The sequence below is a fragment of the Scomber scombrus genome, chromosome 22, assembly GCF_963691925.1.
Source record: "Scomber scombrus chromosome 22, fScoSco1.1, whole genome shotgun sequence".
NCBI lineage: Eukaryota > Metazoa > Chordata > Actinopteri > Scombriformes > Scombridae > Scomber > Scomber scombrus.
This window is the reverse complement of record NC_084991.1, coordinates 12,364,832-12,381,351: the sequence shown is the minus strand read 5'-3', so window position 1 is coordinate 12,381,351 and position 16,520 is coordinate 12,364,832. Positions and strand designations below refer to the sequence as shown.

Below are 16,520 nucleotides of genomic sequence, written 5' to 3'. Positions count from 1 at the left end.
GTCTGATTCAAATCCAAGCTTTTGATGTTTTCAGACCTGATACACATCTGTACATCAAGTCAGTTCATCAATATCTGCTGATTGACCCAAAGTTGTTTCAGTAGCTTTAATCTGAATGTATCTAAATCTAATTATTTTCTTATTTTAAGTAAGTCCAGATTGGTTTAAAGTATTTAGATTTTGGATACTTAATAAGGACTGCTATGGATAAATGAATGATTAGTTACAAGATGAAAAATGTAATTTAGCCAAACATCAGGCTAAAAAAAAAAAAACACAGTATAGAGACAAAGCTGGTTCATGTGGTTGATTAATGGTGTCGATTGGCTCTAAGGAACAAGTCGAGTTGGTGTGGGTATTAAAATAACCCTGACTTTCACATCACTACGACATAAATAACATGTGAGATTTTCTTTGAGAAAATGAGGAAGGCCCAAAAGAAGAACTGACATCTTCCTGTGTGGGGAACAATGATCAGAAAACTATATAAAAACCAATACCAGTTATTCGTTATGGGACATTTTCTGCTTTAACACACAAAATGTAATGACAGGAATATCAACACACAGAATTGGACTAGTCATGCCTGTCTTTTAATGTAATTACCATTCAGTCAGGCTTATTAGTACATTTTAAAAACAGGATATAGCATTCGACGTACTCTGTCACTTCTTCTAGAAAAGTTAAAACACTAAATGTCCAATAACAAAACATGACGGTCTTCATTTTTCAGCAGTTTTTTTTAATGAGTTCATGCTGACTAAAACTAACTGGATGCCCTAAACCAAAACATTAATACAAATTAAACACACATGTTCAGTCGTTTTACTTCTTCCTAAAACAACATGCAATCATCGTCATCGTCAAGAACTCTTGTGAGCCTCGTCAGTCACACTATGCAGCTGTTGGCTTTTTATCCATTGAACCTCGTAAGGTACTGGTCAAGCACAGCAAACAGCGAGCCTTTCAGGTCGGCAGATGTGAGGCGAGCAAATTTAGCTTCAGTCTGTCGGATGGCGTAAAACGAAAACAATGAGTCAAAGAATATGATTTTGATCAGTGCTTTAAAAAATTGACATAAAAACACAACAAATGTCATCTCAAGCTTATTTGAGAAAACAACACACTGCCGCTCAGAGATCAACGCTGGCCATCTTACAAGTGGTTCATCTTCAGCAATCTCTTTTCTTTCGTAAAGGGAATTTGTTATTCATCATTTCATCATTGTGTTTACAGTCAGCTTTTCTTTCCTTCATCTCAACAGCCATGGCTGATATGCTCGTGCCAAGATTACTTTGTCTTTTCCCTTCTGGAAAATCTGGCAGAGAATTCATCTCTTAACTTTTTGGCTCTCTTCAGTTTTCTTGACCCACTTGGACCATTGTTGCGTGTGCTTACATTGAGCTCCGAGCATCCAGCCACCCACAGCTTCTGTTGGAAGATGCACATTTTAAGCTTTAAGCTGAACTTTCAACAGTACCATCTACTGACAGACTGCGTTTCGGAGCATGCTTGGGCCATGCAACCATCAAAATATGTATAATATATTATTTATTTAATATTACAACACTTTAAGGTAGAAATGGCTTAAGCACTTCTTCTTTATTGAACCTTTAACAATACTTTCAAACATGTATCAAGAACAGACAGCAATTGGGATGTCAAATCTGAACATTTTATTATTGTTATTGAACAATATAGACTTCCTATAACTTACCGTTTTATGAGAGATAAGACAGCGATTGTGTAACTATTTTGTTTGAGATCTAGTCCAGGAGATGCTCCAAAAATAACATTAACATAGGTGCATCCATCTTTTACATTTTTTTTACTACCATCTTTATGGAGGGAAAATGTCAATTAAAATTTCTTACACATTTATTTATAAGAAATGGTATGTCTTGAGGTTTCTAAAGCGTTACAGACAGAGTTAAAGAAGTGCATTGATCTTCTTCAGACAGAAATGTGTTCTCCTTGAAATACGATCTGTCAGACGAGTTTCGATCTTCTAAAACTTTGTCAATAATATCACCTTTATTTAAGCGATCCTTGCAGAGATTTTAGAACTGGGATATTAACTAAGGTGACCAGATTTCTGAAATGAAAATCGGGGACATTTTCAATGCGGCAGTGAAAAATTATTAAATATTATCATTATGAAATAAAAAATGGGGAGAAGTATTTTTTCATGTACTGGGCCTGGCCCAAATAGTACAAAAAAGTCACAACAAGAAAATACATCTCTTATAAGAAGGCTGTACACAAAAGGTTGCAATCAAACAAAGAACAAATGGGTGACATCACCAACCATCCATCCACTGAGGAAGACAAAAATATCTTAGTCTTGTTAGCTTGAGTTAGGATGGATTTTTTGGTCAAAAGTTTCTACTCACAACTGAATACTGAACTGATATTTATGACACATTGGTGGCAATCAAAAAAAGGGTGACATTACCGTGATCCCCTCATTCATCCACCTCCGCCTCAGGAGCCTGGGTAGAATAAGAGCAGAGGAGAACATGAGAAAAACTGCAAGAACAGAGCCAATAGTTATAGTTTACTACTGTATTAAAATCAAAGCCTAAATTTATAAAATGCACCCACAAAAGTCACTCATCACTCTGTTATTTACTTCTTTATTTCTGCCTTTCCACACTGTTCTCCTGCTCTGTTCCTCTTCTCTCCTTCACTCTGTTGTTTACTTCCTTATTTCTGCCTTTCCACACTGTTCTCCTGCTCTTGTCCTCTTCTCTCCTTCACTCTTTACTATCAGTCTCTCCTATACTTGTCTTCTCCCTAATCTACAACAGAGCAACATAGAGATAATATTGTAATCTCATGGTAATCTAATATAAATTACACCTTTACTAACAACAGTGACATACAAAACAGTGACTCAGGGCATCAGCTAATCAGATGGTCTGCATTTATAACTACTACAGTCATTGGTTACCCACACAGCCCGACACAAAATACAGAAGTTAGCCTAACACACACAACTATCAACCATTGATTTATTATTAATTAATTTATTATTTTTAACAAAGTCTCATGTCCCTATGCCTACAGGAAAATCATATGTTACCAAACCAGTCTTCCACCTCCCCCTCTTCCAAAACAGAGCCACATACAATGTCATCACCTGGTAATCTCATGCTAACGTTAACGTTACAGCGTCACTAATGACAGAGATGAAAACATTGTCATAATGTTAACGTCCACTGTCTCTTATAACATTACGTTAGGTCTTCAGTTCAGATAAACAATCATACTTACTTTAACATTACATCACTTCACACACACACACACACACACACACACACACACACACACACACACACACACACACAGCCAAGTCTATTGCCAATTCACATAAAATAAATAAGTTCATACACAACATACCATTTATCGCGGCCGCTGGTCTTCTTTTCTTTACTTTTTGCCACCTCTAAATGTTGTTGTTGCCGTTGCTGCGTCTGGTCGTACATCCTGATAACGTCTGTACGTCATACGACGTCTTCTCTCGCGATGCGTTAAATGGCTACCGTAATAACTGGTGTTTGAGTCTGTGCGGATTTTTCCCCCATTCAATGTCAGATTTGACCAGGGAACGTCTGGTCACCCTAATATTAACAGATGTTTTATTTGTGAGGGTAAATCTAAAACATATTCATTTGGGTCTTGTATTTCTTCCTTCTCTTCAACCTTTTTTTTTTTTTGTCCTGATCCCAGAAACCCACACTTTGAAATGGAGTAAATTTAGACTGTATAAGGCATCTGTTGCTTAAGTTATTTAGTTTTACATCAATACAACAATGCTACAACAGTTCTTCCCAAGTACCTTTTTTACTGTACACGTGTTCATTCTACTAACACTAGCTCACTCGCCTCATCCTAGCAGGATATTACAACTCTTAATATACTTTTTGCTGGTCTGTGCGATATGAAGTGCACAAAGTTATCAAGGAAACGTATAATAATAATTTAATTTATGTAGTACCTTTCATACATAAAATGAAGCTGAAGGTGCTTTATATTTGAAGCAATAAAACAAGAGCAAACAAATACAGCAAGTTAAATTCAACAGCAGAGGGTAACATTAAAACATGAAAACTAATAAGAAGGGATGAAAGTTAAACAGATTTTAAAAATGTTTTAAACAAGTCTAAAACACAGATTAACTAAAGGCTTTTGCGTTAGCTCACTGGCTAACGATTGAGCAGGTTTACGGCTAACGTTACTTCTGCAAAGCCAAAAGTTTGTTTCAGTGAATGTTATAATCTAGCACTTAAATATTAACAACATATTCATGCTTTTGCAGCTGCACTCACATTATAATTAATATTATAACACAGCATGTCTTAAGATAAGGGGTAATGTATTAATCCCGTAGAGGGGAAACTGAATGTCACCCTTACATAAAGACAGACAACATACATACAACATACAAGGCACCACAACAGTCAATAACAGAGAAAACCTCACTGCACGGGGTATAAAGGACCTTTTAATTATTTCTGAAGAGAACCTTGGCATCATAAGTCTTTCACTAAAGAAGCTCTTCACCTCACTAAAAACAATGTGCAATGTGTGGTCTTCATTATGCAGGATGCTCCTTAGTTTCCTATCTACTCTTTCCTCCATTACCACCTCTAGTTTTTTGGCAATTTCTTATAATGCACATTGATAACAGCTGTAGTAACATGATGCCATAGGTAGTTTTAATCCCTGTACTCACCACACTTCCTCCTTGGTCAAGCTGACATGCATTACTGATTTAGTTAGACATAGATTTTCAAGTTAAATATACTGAAAAATATGACAAGGTAGTAATTTCCTGTTATTACAACGTCAGTAATCTTTTGTCATACTGGCAATAATATTGATAGAAGAACAAACAGGCCAAATCACATTTTACAATGAGATCCTTAATGCTTTGCTGGGGAACTGGCTGGAATTCAGTTTTTGCACGTCAAACCAGAAAGTGGATATCCGTGGATCAGCTTAATCCTCCTGTTTTATTATTGTCATCATCTGGCGTCACATCACATGACAGTCGTTGCTGTTTGAGAGAAGTGCTTTCAGCCCGACAAGAATAAAACTCCTCAAGCAAACACGAGTCGCTTCTGAATAATTTTGGCATGAGAGAATATTATCAATCCCAAGTATCCTATCAGCTTCCAAATATCCATATTAAAAATACTTTAAATGATCTCCTCAAGCCTGTTTTGGTTAGTTAGGAGCCAAAACGTGATCAATCATAGAAAATAATTTGAGCTTGGTTTCCTTTAATAAGTTCCCAGATGTTCCCTGTTGTTTTCAGCCCTAAAGCAGTAAAATGCTGCCGCCATGCAGGATCCATTTTGTAGTTTGACCCAGGTGTGTGCATTTAGGGTGTTTGTGTGTTGTCTGTGTGTCTATCTGTGTGTGTATGTGTTTGTGCTGACTGGGGCAGTCTGGGGAATATTGTGGCACCACTGTTGGTTTAATGTGTTTGGAGTTAATAACCAGATGAGTGGATGAGCAGGGGAGGAAGGGAGCGAGTGAGAAATGGAGCAATTTGGCATTTTGTGCTGAAAGAGAGATAGAGATGGAGGGAGAGATAAAGAGAGAATGAGACAAAGAGAGCCAGAGGGGTAAACAGAAAATGGTCCTTTTGCTAAAACACAACCTTAAGCGCCATGACGGGTCTGTTGCAGTGTGTGTGTGTGTGTGTGTGTGTGTGTGTTTTGGCAGGGGACGCGCTGTGTCATTTATCTTAATATACAGCCTGCCCACATGAGCTGAGACACACACTTAAATTCACACAAACACACACACACACAAACACACACATGCACAGAATAAGTTTAATGTCTTCATTAACAAGCTGCATCCGGCATAAGAGTCTCCGTGCGTAACATAGCTTAGAAATCAGTCAAAATAAAAACATCAACCAAAAGAGAATTGAAATAACTTGAACTGAATGGAAATTAGTCATCAGCAACGTTAAATACATTTTTCTTAAAGATAATGAATCACGCACATTTCCAGGTCTTTTATTCTAGGGGCTCAGAGTTCACTCAGTTCTGATTGGTTAGTTCCTGAAAGCTGCTCCTCTCTGGCTCCCCGAGGCTACACACATAAAATTAGATATCACATATTTTTTTCTGGTTCTTTTGAAATATAAACTTCTCAAATGCATCCATGCATGTTAGAGTTTGAATCTAATCTGAAATATGCATGTGGATGATTAGCAAAAGCCTTAGCAACATTGATGGCTGTTTGTGGGTATGTGCGAGGCAGAATCCCTGGTTTTAGACTTTTAAGGGCAGCATTTTAAAATTTTACATAAGATCACCTCAAGTTGTGAGACTTTGACCACATTTAACACAGACATCCAACCTCATAACAGTACATAAATAACCAAAAAGCATGCTATGTCCCCTTAAAAAAGTTAATTTTGATAGAGTTTGTCCAACACAAAGCCAGTCTGAGCAATTTATCGTTTTTATATCAAAACCACAAATTGAGAGAGTTTGAAACAGTGTAATTTTCAAGCCACAAGAGTTAAACGAGTAAAAGTTTAAAGCTAATGACCGTTGATTTCATCTGGTATACATACTGTCAACTTTGGCTGGTAAATTTACACATAGTTAATTAACGTTAATTGTGTTGTGCTGTTGGACGAGTGTAGTATGAACATTTGGCCGATGTTTGTACTGTAGAAGAACTTTTACCGCTGTGTATAATCTAGATTTTATGTGCTGGGATTTGTATTTTTGCTTTTTTTTTGTGAGGTCATAGCCTCACATTCAGTATAGCTAGCAGGTAGCAGCCGGTTGCTGCACACTTTTAAGAGACTCACCACTTGACTTTTCTTATTTTCTTTTTACCCCTTTGCTGTATTGTATTTACTGTCTGGCTGTATTTGATTCGCATCCTTTTTTTTTTTTTTACTCTTTTTTTTTTTTTTTTACTATTTGAATCTCTTACTTTCACAAAAGCCCTTCTAGGGACAGGTGTTGCAAATTAGCATTAGCTACAAACACTGTGATGCTTCAGACAGTTGTTTCAGCCTGTGTATATTGTATTTGTCCCTATTAATAAAACTAATATACTCGATAATGCCTGAGTGATGACAGAGTTCATCATATCATTGTTTTAATCACTGCAAAACCTTTGAATCTCCACCTTCAAAAGTCTACAGCTGTAAAAAGCGCAGCGCCGTTAACTGTACTCTCATTACTCATTAATGATTATTATTGAGTAATGTTCCCCCTCCACTCAGAAATGTATTTTTTAAAGAAAACTTAACTCTGACTGGTTTGAAGCCTGAGAGGACTGAAACAACAACTTTTATCTGATTCTGTTCATGTAGAAATTGTTTTTATTTGTACAGACTTCTAGTTAAATAAGAAGAATCCCAATTTGTTATTTCCAATTCAATATCGTTCAGCTCTAGCCAACAAAAGCAGTAATCTGTGACTCATTTATATAAATAATAAATAATAAATACCTATCTTCCCTCTCTCTCTCTCTCTCTCTCTCTCTCTCTCTCTCTCTGTCTGTGTGTTTCTCTGCTCTGTCGCGGATTAAAGCATCACAAAAAAAAGAAAAGTGATTCAACCTACAGCCAATACATTATGGCTGAAAAGACGAAGACAAAAGGGCCACCTGTAGAAAAAATCAAACCTTCAAAATCTGAGAAAAGAGGCGACACGCTGCCACCGACACCCACACGGCTTGATTGACAGCTGATCTCTGGGGATGAGCGGGAGCCACAGCACAGCCACAAGTGTTTAGCACAGACAGACACAAAAGGATGTTGCAGATTTCCTTTCAGAGTGCAATAAGAAATGTTCTTCGCCTTGCTACAGTTCACTCCGCTTTATAAAAACCACCTTGAAAACAATAATTATAATCAATACTGGCCCCTTGAGAGGTTTTTTTTCTTTTTTTTTTTACTTGATAAGTGTTTGACCTGAAGACCCAGAATAGATTTTGAATCAAGCACCATTTTTTGTTATCACCTCTAACGTAAAATGTCATCTTGATGGCTACAAAAAAAAAACCAAAACAAACCCCACACACAAAAAATCCAATGAAAGATTTGGGAAATAATTTCAAGCCTGGAGATAAACACATGCGGGCAGATTACAGCATCTGATTTTCGATCACTGCTCAGATGAAAATCTTCCCAACACCCCTCCGCCTGGGTTGCTCGCTCTGATGCCGCATCCAGGGACCTGAAGCCGTCCAATGGCAGACATCGGCTTTGAAACTGCAAGCCAACTGTATCCTCTCGCTCAGCTGTGGCAACGCCGAGCAAACGCTTTGCTGTCCAAGACAATTATCTGCTCTAATGGATTCAGTTGAGACGGGGCCGACCTGAGACGGAGGACTGATTTATTTCATTCTTTCCTAAAGCAGAGCGGCCAATTATATTGCTTTAACTAGACGTTAGCTTTTTTTTTTAGGCTACCCAGGCCCAATTAGAGAGCAGCTGCAGGTGGAATTTAATGGGGGATTGTGAGCGTGTGTGGATTCTCATATCATCTGTGTATGTGTGTGTGTGTGTCTTTTTTTTATTTTTCTCCCCCTCTATGTTTATACTTTCGCATGCCTCAGCGACAGTGAGAGTTGCCTGGTTATAAGCGAAGTTGCAGAGCTGGAATTTCTTCTCCTCTCTGAGCACTCCGGGGTCGGCCAGAAAGCGGCTTTGATTTCCGGAAAGTGCTCTTGTTGTTTTATGCAGCGAGCGAGCGAGAGAGGGAGGGAGGATTTGGAGAGAGGGGGGGGTTGACATTGGTGCTTTTCCACCAAAGTAACCAGTGGATTGTATATATTTGTGAAGTGCTGTGAGCTGGACCGATTCCTACGTTAACAGGATTAGAACATCAGCCAAATGCCCGTCAGTGATGCAGCATTGTTTGAAGCCATCCACACATCCTCTCCCTCTTTTTTTCTTTTCTTCCATTTGACAATCTGTCCCTCGCGTCCCTGCTTTCACTCAGCGACTTTTTGACACACATAAATTATACATATTAAGGGGCATTTTTACAGCTGCACAGAGAGCAAAGAGGGGACTGTAAGTGGGGAAGGATGCAAGAAATAGAGAGTAATGGAGTATGTAACCCATGCCACCCAGAGGCCTGTGTGAGCAGTAACTGCACTACAGTGTAGTTCATGTGGGTCAGGCACTGTTTCCTGCAGGATTTTGTGAGAATGTGGTGGGTGGACCTCAAACCCTGTAGGGGGTATCCAGGGGTTTGCTTCCCTAGAAGAAAATGCGTACATTTTAAAGTTAAATGCATCGATCGGGTGCACTTTGAGAGCAAAATTAAGAGGATAAATCAATGAACAGTTTAATCATAAACACATTGGTTTTATAGATATGAATAGTGATGACACAGCAAATCCAATCAACTATATATATATAATTAACTATTTTCTGATATAGTTTTGTGTTCGCTACTTATTTCTGCTGAAAACAGAAAGACACAAATTAGAGCTGCAATGATTAAACAATTTGTCGAAAATCAATCGACTAATTAAATCACATTAGATTAGATTCAACTTTATTGTCATTGCACATCGTACAAGTGCAATCACGACAAAATGTAGTTTTGCATCTAAACCGAGTGCAAACCAGTAAAGTGCAAAGAGAAAATGAGTCATATATGCAGATGAAAGTAATTTAAAAATGCAGGAAAATAAGGTGGTTATAAGTCATATCTACACACATGAGAAGTTATGTTCATATATGCAGATTAAGTTATTTACAGTGCAAATGAGGTGAATGTTATATATTAGAGTAAAAAGAAAAAGTTCTATATACAGGTGGAGTTATAAGTCATATCTATAAAGTGGAGAAGTAATGTACATAAAGCTATGAGCACATGGGACTAAATGAGATGAATTTTATATAACATAATGGGTTTTATGCAGATGAAGTTATTTACAGTGCAAATAAGGTGAATGTTATATATTAAAGAGAATATACAGGTGGAGTTATACGTTTAACTCACTTTCAGACAAACCCAACAATAAAATCATCGCTGAAGCAACGTGGCAAAACACAACTTTCGAGCTCTTTTATGTTATCATAAGAAATTTAAAAATTATTTTCAGCTCATTATGAAACTGTAGTGGGCCGCCACATGTTGAGGTAATTAATTGGAAGCACTCTGGGTCAGCAGTTGAGTGGAGCCTCAGGGGTCTAAAGGAGTGATTTTGGAGGGGGGGGAGAGTCACTGTAGCTGATGCGGTCCAGCCTCAGGTGTGAAGGGCTTCGGGTGAAGCTCTGTGATACCCCCCCCCCCCCCCCCCCCTCACTGCTCTTTTTCAGCTTTTTAATAAACCATACTTCCATTCTGCTCTGGGCTGCAGGGCATTGGTCCTTTCACTCTACCTCACCTCCACTTGCCGGTTTAACCGCCAAGATTTTTGGCTTTGCAGAGAGCAACCTGGATGTCACAATCCCCTCAAGATATATCTCAGGAGCTTCAGATGATTACCAGGAAGGAAAAAGCACAAAAAAGGCTAAGCAACACTAAAGGATTTAGATTGTTTCTCTTTTTTTAATCATGAATTACTGGAAATTTTTTCTGCCTCAGGCCATTTAAGAATTAGTCTAATAACTCAGTTTGGTAGATGCAAGAATAATCTAGATTTATGTTTTACAAATTGGCAAAAGAAGAATAAAAGGAGCATAAAAAAACAGGGTGTAATATTGTGTAACATTAAATATTGAAGCACTCTGTTCTCTCAGTCCAGCACCTAATAATTATTGTTATAAAACTGTCCATAAACAATCAGAATTTCATCATCACCTGACAAATCCTCTGAAATAAGACCAGTTGTCTTCTTATTTATATGATTATTACTTTTCTTCAATATCCACAGCATACATTGCCTCTTTTTTCAATAAAGGTTTTTTTTTCACCTTATCGCAACCATTGCAGCACTTTTTGGGCACTTCTGTCCTCATCAACAGCTTATATAGAAGTTTTTTGTGTTTTTTGTCTCTTCTTATTTGGATTAATGCTGAGCTTGCACCTGTGGGGTTTCAGACGTCACTGCTCATAGTTTCATATTAACCCAATTTCAGGCTAAAATAAAATAAGAAGAACAAGAGGAATAGTGTCTCCTTTGAGAAGAGGGAACCACGGAAACACTAAACACGGGACGCTCTGCGCTGAAACCTGGACTAATGAAAGTCTTTTAAGTAGATTAGTTGCTGCTTAAGCCTCGATGACCCACCCACCTATTCTGTGACAGGGCAGATTTAAATAAATTGGTGCAAAGAAATTTAATGAGTATTATTGTTATTAACTGTACAGAGAAAGTCAAATTTCATGGCAGGTTGTTAATGTTTTTGTACCCAAATCCAAGCACCCCGGCTTGATTTTTAAGGTTATAAAAGGGCGATATTGACTCAAAAGGAGCCTGAAATCACCTCCTTAAACATGCCCGATCTGCCCCCATCTGCTCCTCTGCAGCGTAACTGTCTTGAGTCAGGGTTGACCTGTTGTTGGAGGGGGTTTGATGTGTTGACAGAGGCGAGAGGCCGCGGTTTTCACTCAGTCAAAGGCCCCCTTCAGTAGCCATGAAGCATTTATGAACAGGCATCTCCCACCTCTACTCTCTATTCAACTCACATCTGCTCTTCTTCTCCTCCTTTTTTTTTCATTTTTTGTCTTACAAACATGCGGCTCTTCTTTTCCACGTCATCTCCTTCAGTCCAACTCTTGCACTCTTTCCGTTACACACATACACACACACACATCAGCATCTAATAGATTTCTTCCCTTCACTCCCAACGTTTGTGCATGCACGTCTCTGGTGTGTGCTTTTGAGTGTCCCTCTTCAACAGCACAAGCAGAGTGTAACTCCCCACTCTGAGACCTCTCGGCCTTCAGGTAAATGTTTGTGCTGCAAGAAAAAAGACACACACACACATGCACGCAAATAGATGGAAATGCTCGTGTGCAGAACGTTGGTTTTTTCCCCACTTTTTCAAGGTTGTTGCTGGTATGCGTATGTTTCCATGTAAATAAAAAAGCACACACGCAGGTATACGCTCAAAACATTTTTTAAAATACAGTATGTGCACTCTCATTGGCTTTCTGCAGCTTTGTGTGTGTGTGAGCTGCAAGTGTGTTGACTCTTAAACAGGTGGAACTGGAATACTGCAGGGAAACTGTGTGTGTAAGCGTGTATGTGTGTGTGTGTGTGTGTGTGTGTGTGTGTGTGTGTGTGTCTCCTCTGCTCTTTGATCCTCATCTTGACAGCCCACCACCTGGGACGATCCGCCACACGCTGCATGGCTCCCAGGCCCCGGCTACACCACGGGAATCACAACACACAGTGGCTAACACAGCGCTAACAGCCAACCCTCCCCTCCACATTAGCCTATATGCCATCAGAATAGCTAATGCTAACATTAAAAGCTATAACCCTCCCATATACACACGCAAAAATGAATGCCACCGGAATCATAATTCACTACGTGCTCCTATCAGCTAACCCTCATACAGTGCTATTGGAATTGCTAATCGCACACACAAGGGGCCAAAGCTTGAACACAGGTGCAATTGGAATTATAATGTACAATACTGAGTCAATGCTGAAAAACTCCCCATTGTACACACACAGCATTCAAGAGTGTAATGAACACAGTTGAAAGTTAACGTGACTGACATGGAAATCATGATGCTTCACTAACCTGCTTTACTCAGGTGGAGTCAAGTCAGCAAACCCAAGGGCTGATCTGTCATTTTTAAGACCACATATTTATATAAGTATTTAAATAATCACTTGAAATGGTTCCTGATCTCCATGATTCCCCAGATTAAATGTAATATTTAGAACAATTGTATTCCATTACCTTTATTTAATATAAAAACTTATAATATAAGATCATGCCAAACTAGTTGATATGGTGTTTTATTGAGAATTTAGCGTTATTAAGCAAGTTGAAATATTTGGTACAAAGTTTTTATGGTTACACCACTTAGACATTTTTTGCCATAATCCTCTAATATAGTCTCTCAAAGTGGATTAAAAGCAGACATTTTTATGCTGGATACACAAACAAATAAAATGTTTGCAAGTTATTCATACATTTATTTTCACATTTTAACCCCTTTAAATTTGACTAAACCACATGGACACAAAAAACCCCATCATTGACCCTTAATGGATCAATAATGAGCTAATTGGCCTGTTTAATCATCAGTGTGTTAATTACAGCAATACTATAAAACAACTAAGCCTTTTTAAATTAATGAACAGCTTATGGTTATTGTTGCAGTTGTGTATTAAAACACAACACAATCAATTTGCGTCGTCATTGAACCTTTTATAGATCGTTCCTTCAAAGCCAACACAGGTGTTTTCACTTATTATGGCTGATTAAACTCCTTCTCAGGACAGTGTGGTCATGTGTCCGCTTTACTTGATTATAATATCATTCTCACTCTCTTCATTTTTACTGTGCATTTTGTAGCAGGATAACTTACCCCCGTTATGGTTCTCATTGGCTGCACTCCATTTGGCCGCGGCGGCACGCTGTTGTTTCATAGCGGTAAAGGAGGGGGTAACCGGATTAAATGGAGTGCAACTAGCATATGCAGCGGCAGGTATGATCAGGGGAGATTTAATTCTGTCACAGGGCCCCTAGGCTTTTTGCTAAGCCCGTCGGCCCTTCTGCTCCCCTCAACCACATATTCATCGCCACAACGAATCGATTTACCTCTGCCACATAGTGATACTGCTAAGCCACGCGTCACCACAACACATGTACGCTACATGAATCTCTTCATTTATACAAACTATACAAACACAATCAGCAAAGCATTCTGCACCGTAATAATAAGCTTTCAAATTGAAACACTGACTTACCCTTAGAAGTGTGTACGCTTGGTTTTTCTTGGCAGCAAAAAAAAGTCCTTGAAGTTAAGTGCCTTAAGAATGTCACTCTCAGTGGGCATTAGCGTCAGATGGCTCAGTCACTTCTGATGGATTGTTGAGCACAATCTAGTCTTGACCAATCCGAGTGTTAGAGAATGATCGTTCTCCACTGGCATTGTTAGGAATCTACGTAAGGCGATGTCAACATTATGGGACAGAAGCTGTAAATTTAGTCTTTGTAGAAATATGAGCAGTTGAATGACAGATGTATTTGTCTCCTAGTTGCACCTAAACTCCCCCAAACTAAACAGCTTATTCAACAAAGCTTCCCCCCAAAAAAAGTCTGTGGAAGATTTCTCCTGCAGCCTTAGCGTGGATCTCTTTAGCAGAGGTGTTAAAAAAAAACGCCAAACCACTTCTGAACATCTTGATATGAGCTGTATCTTCTGTCCAGCTCCGCCAACAGACTGTCAATTACAAGTGTGAACACCGATGCAAAAAACTTGGCACGTCCTGACAGTTCACACTCTGGTTCTGCGGATCCAGACAGCCGCTTTCGTCTTCGCCGCCAGTTGTGTGTGAGTGTGTGTGTCCGCGTTATAGAACTGACAAACTGTCGGAGACGTGTTCTTTGCGGCTTCTTCAAAAAGTGTCAAATTGACAGCGAGAACCTGACACATAATCTCTCAGTGACAGGACAAGGTCTGCTGCATTACACAGGTCAATTTCAGTTGCTTGTAGTGCAATATTCAACCCTGTGAAATCTTGATAAAGTTGTATTCCACATGCTACACAGAAATGCTGCTTCAAGCTTGCACATTTCCTTGTGTAGAGCCTGTGCTTCATGTCTTGTAGTAGCATCCATTGGTACTGAAACTAAAAAGTACACAGGATTTATGACGTTAACTTCTACCCCTCCAAAAATGATTTTTATTTTATCATATTATATTATTAATAGACATTCAGAGGCCCTTTAAAATCTCTTACAACTTGATTTGTATCCTTTCCACTGCCATGCCTTTGAAATATGTCTATTTTGTTCATGATGCCGATGTTTAACCAGATTAAGTGGTCTTTAAGTCTAGTTTTGAAGCACTACTACTTCAATTATTATATTTAATCATTTCTGTCTTTGTTATATTTTTGATTTTCCACTTTTTTCCACATTTTATCCAACGTGTCAGAGGGCACGATTGTACCTTTTTACTCCACTAGATGACTCAGAGAGTTGAAGTCACCAGTTCATCTTCAGATCAAGATTTTACAATTACCTTTAAAATATCACTATTTCACTGGTGTCAAGTTAAAAAAAAGGACTCCAAAGGCCTTCTTGAATTGTAGAAGAGTTGTAGAAATAGAAAGACGTTTGACAAATTTTATTAACCTGTAGAGATGCTTGTAAATGTTCCACTCTTAAGTAAAAAGAAATCAAATATGATACAAATGATCATTTCAAATATTGAATTTCATTTTCTAAGCACTTTCCAAGATTTGACCATTCTTCACAATAAGTGCTTCACTTTTTGTTTATATTTAAAAATCACATATATGCAAATTTGTTTGGTATTTAACTTTTAGTGGTGAATTTTACCTTAGTAATTTTACTACTTCTTGAAGGATTCGAGTACCTCTTCCTCAACCTTATCCTCAGCTAGTGAAGATTTTATTCTGATAATTGAGAGCTGCTGGAGATCTACATTATCTTGAAGCCACAAATGTATCACTAAGTGTGTGTTGCCTGCTATATCAGTTTGGTTACCTACGTGGAATAGAGAACTGGTTTAAAACTTTTGATGGCAAAATAACACTGATTGTAGAAGCGGTGGTTTTAGGTTTTAATGAAGTGACACCCCCAAGCTGCTTCTCACACTGGGGGGTCGTAGAAGAAAACACTAAGCTGAGAGATATCCCTGTTAAAAAACAGACTCACAGTCACTGCACCATCTGAATCACAACACCAATCACGTTGCTGACGCTAGGCTAAGGGCCAACTATTCAATAGCCCTGGCACCCAGAGGACACCACAGAAATTCAGATCCATTACGCTCCCAGCCTCATCAAAGGGACTCTGGGATTCGGATGCTAAACCTGCTCCAGATGCTCACTGTTGGATTTCACTAAGATGCACTGCAGGGCAAGTGTCATAGGGGCTGATGTCTGCGATATGGGCAACAAAACCACAACCAGCCCGCCTAATTCACGCTGAGTTGATTTGTGTCGTGAACACAATGGGGAGAACAAACAAAGCAGATGTAAACAATGGCACACTCGGCTCATCTCTGGACAAATAAATACACCAGCAAAAATTAACAGATGAGCAAAGATGGAGGCAGAAGGTCCAAACATATGAACCTGCAGCAACTGAAAGGAAGACATGGAAGCTAAAAAGAAAAAATATCTGCTCACACTTGTGGCTCACCTGTGGCTGGCGTACAGTAGGCTCGAGTGTATTAACCCTGTTAACCAATTCAGCTCAGTCTGATTGTGTGAGGCAAATGCAAGATGTGCCTGATTGTTTTTTTCAGCATTCAAACAGTGAAAGCCAAACCAGAAAATACTGGCTTGTGATTACTTGGCAGGTGTCCATTAAAATCCCATTACTGGATAACTCAAACATAGTGCTA

The 16,520-nt window shown here is 38.7% G+C and overlaps 1 protein-coding gene and 1 long non-coding RNA gene across 2 annotated transcripts in view; one reads left to right on the top strand and one right to left on the bottom strand.

The window, feature by feature from the left end:
• Positions 1-16,520, top strand: part of celf2 (cugbp, Elav-like family member 2) — a 230,866-nt gene that overhangs the window by 138,051 nt on the left and 76,295 nt on the right. The window lies entirely within an intron of this gene.
• On the bottom strand, positions 797-3,490 carry LOC134004187 (uncharacterized). Its single transcript, XR_009927832.1, has 3 exons — positions 3,403-3,490; positions 2,456-2,492; positions 797-1,431 (listed from the first exon to the last, which is right to left on the bottom strand). It is a non-coding gene; the product is annotated as an uncharacterized LOC134004187 (long non-coding RNA).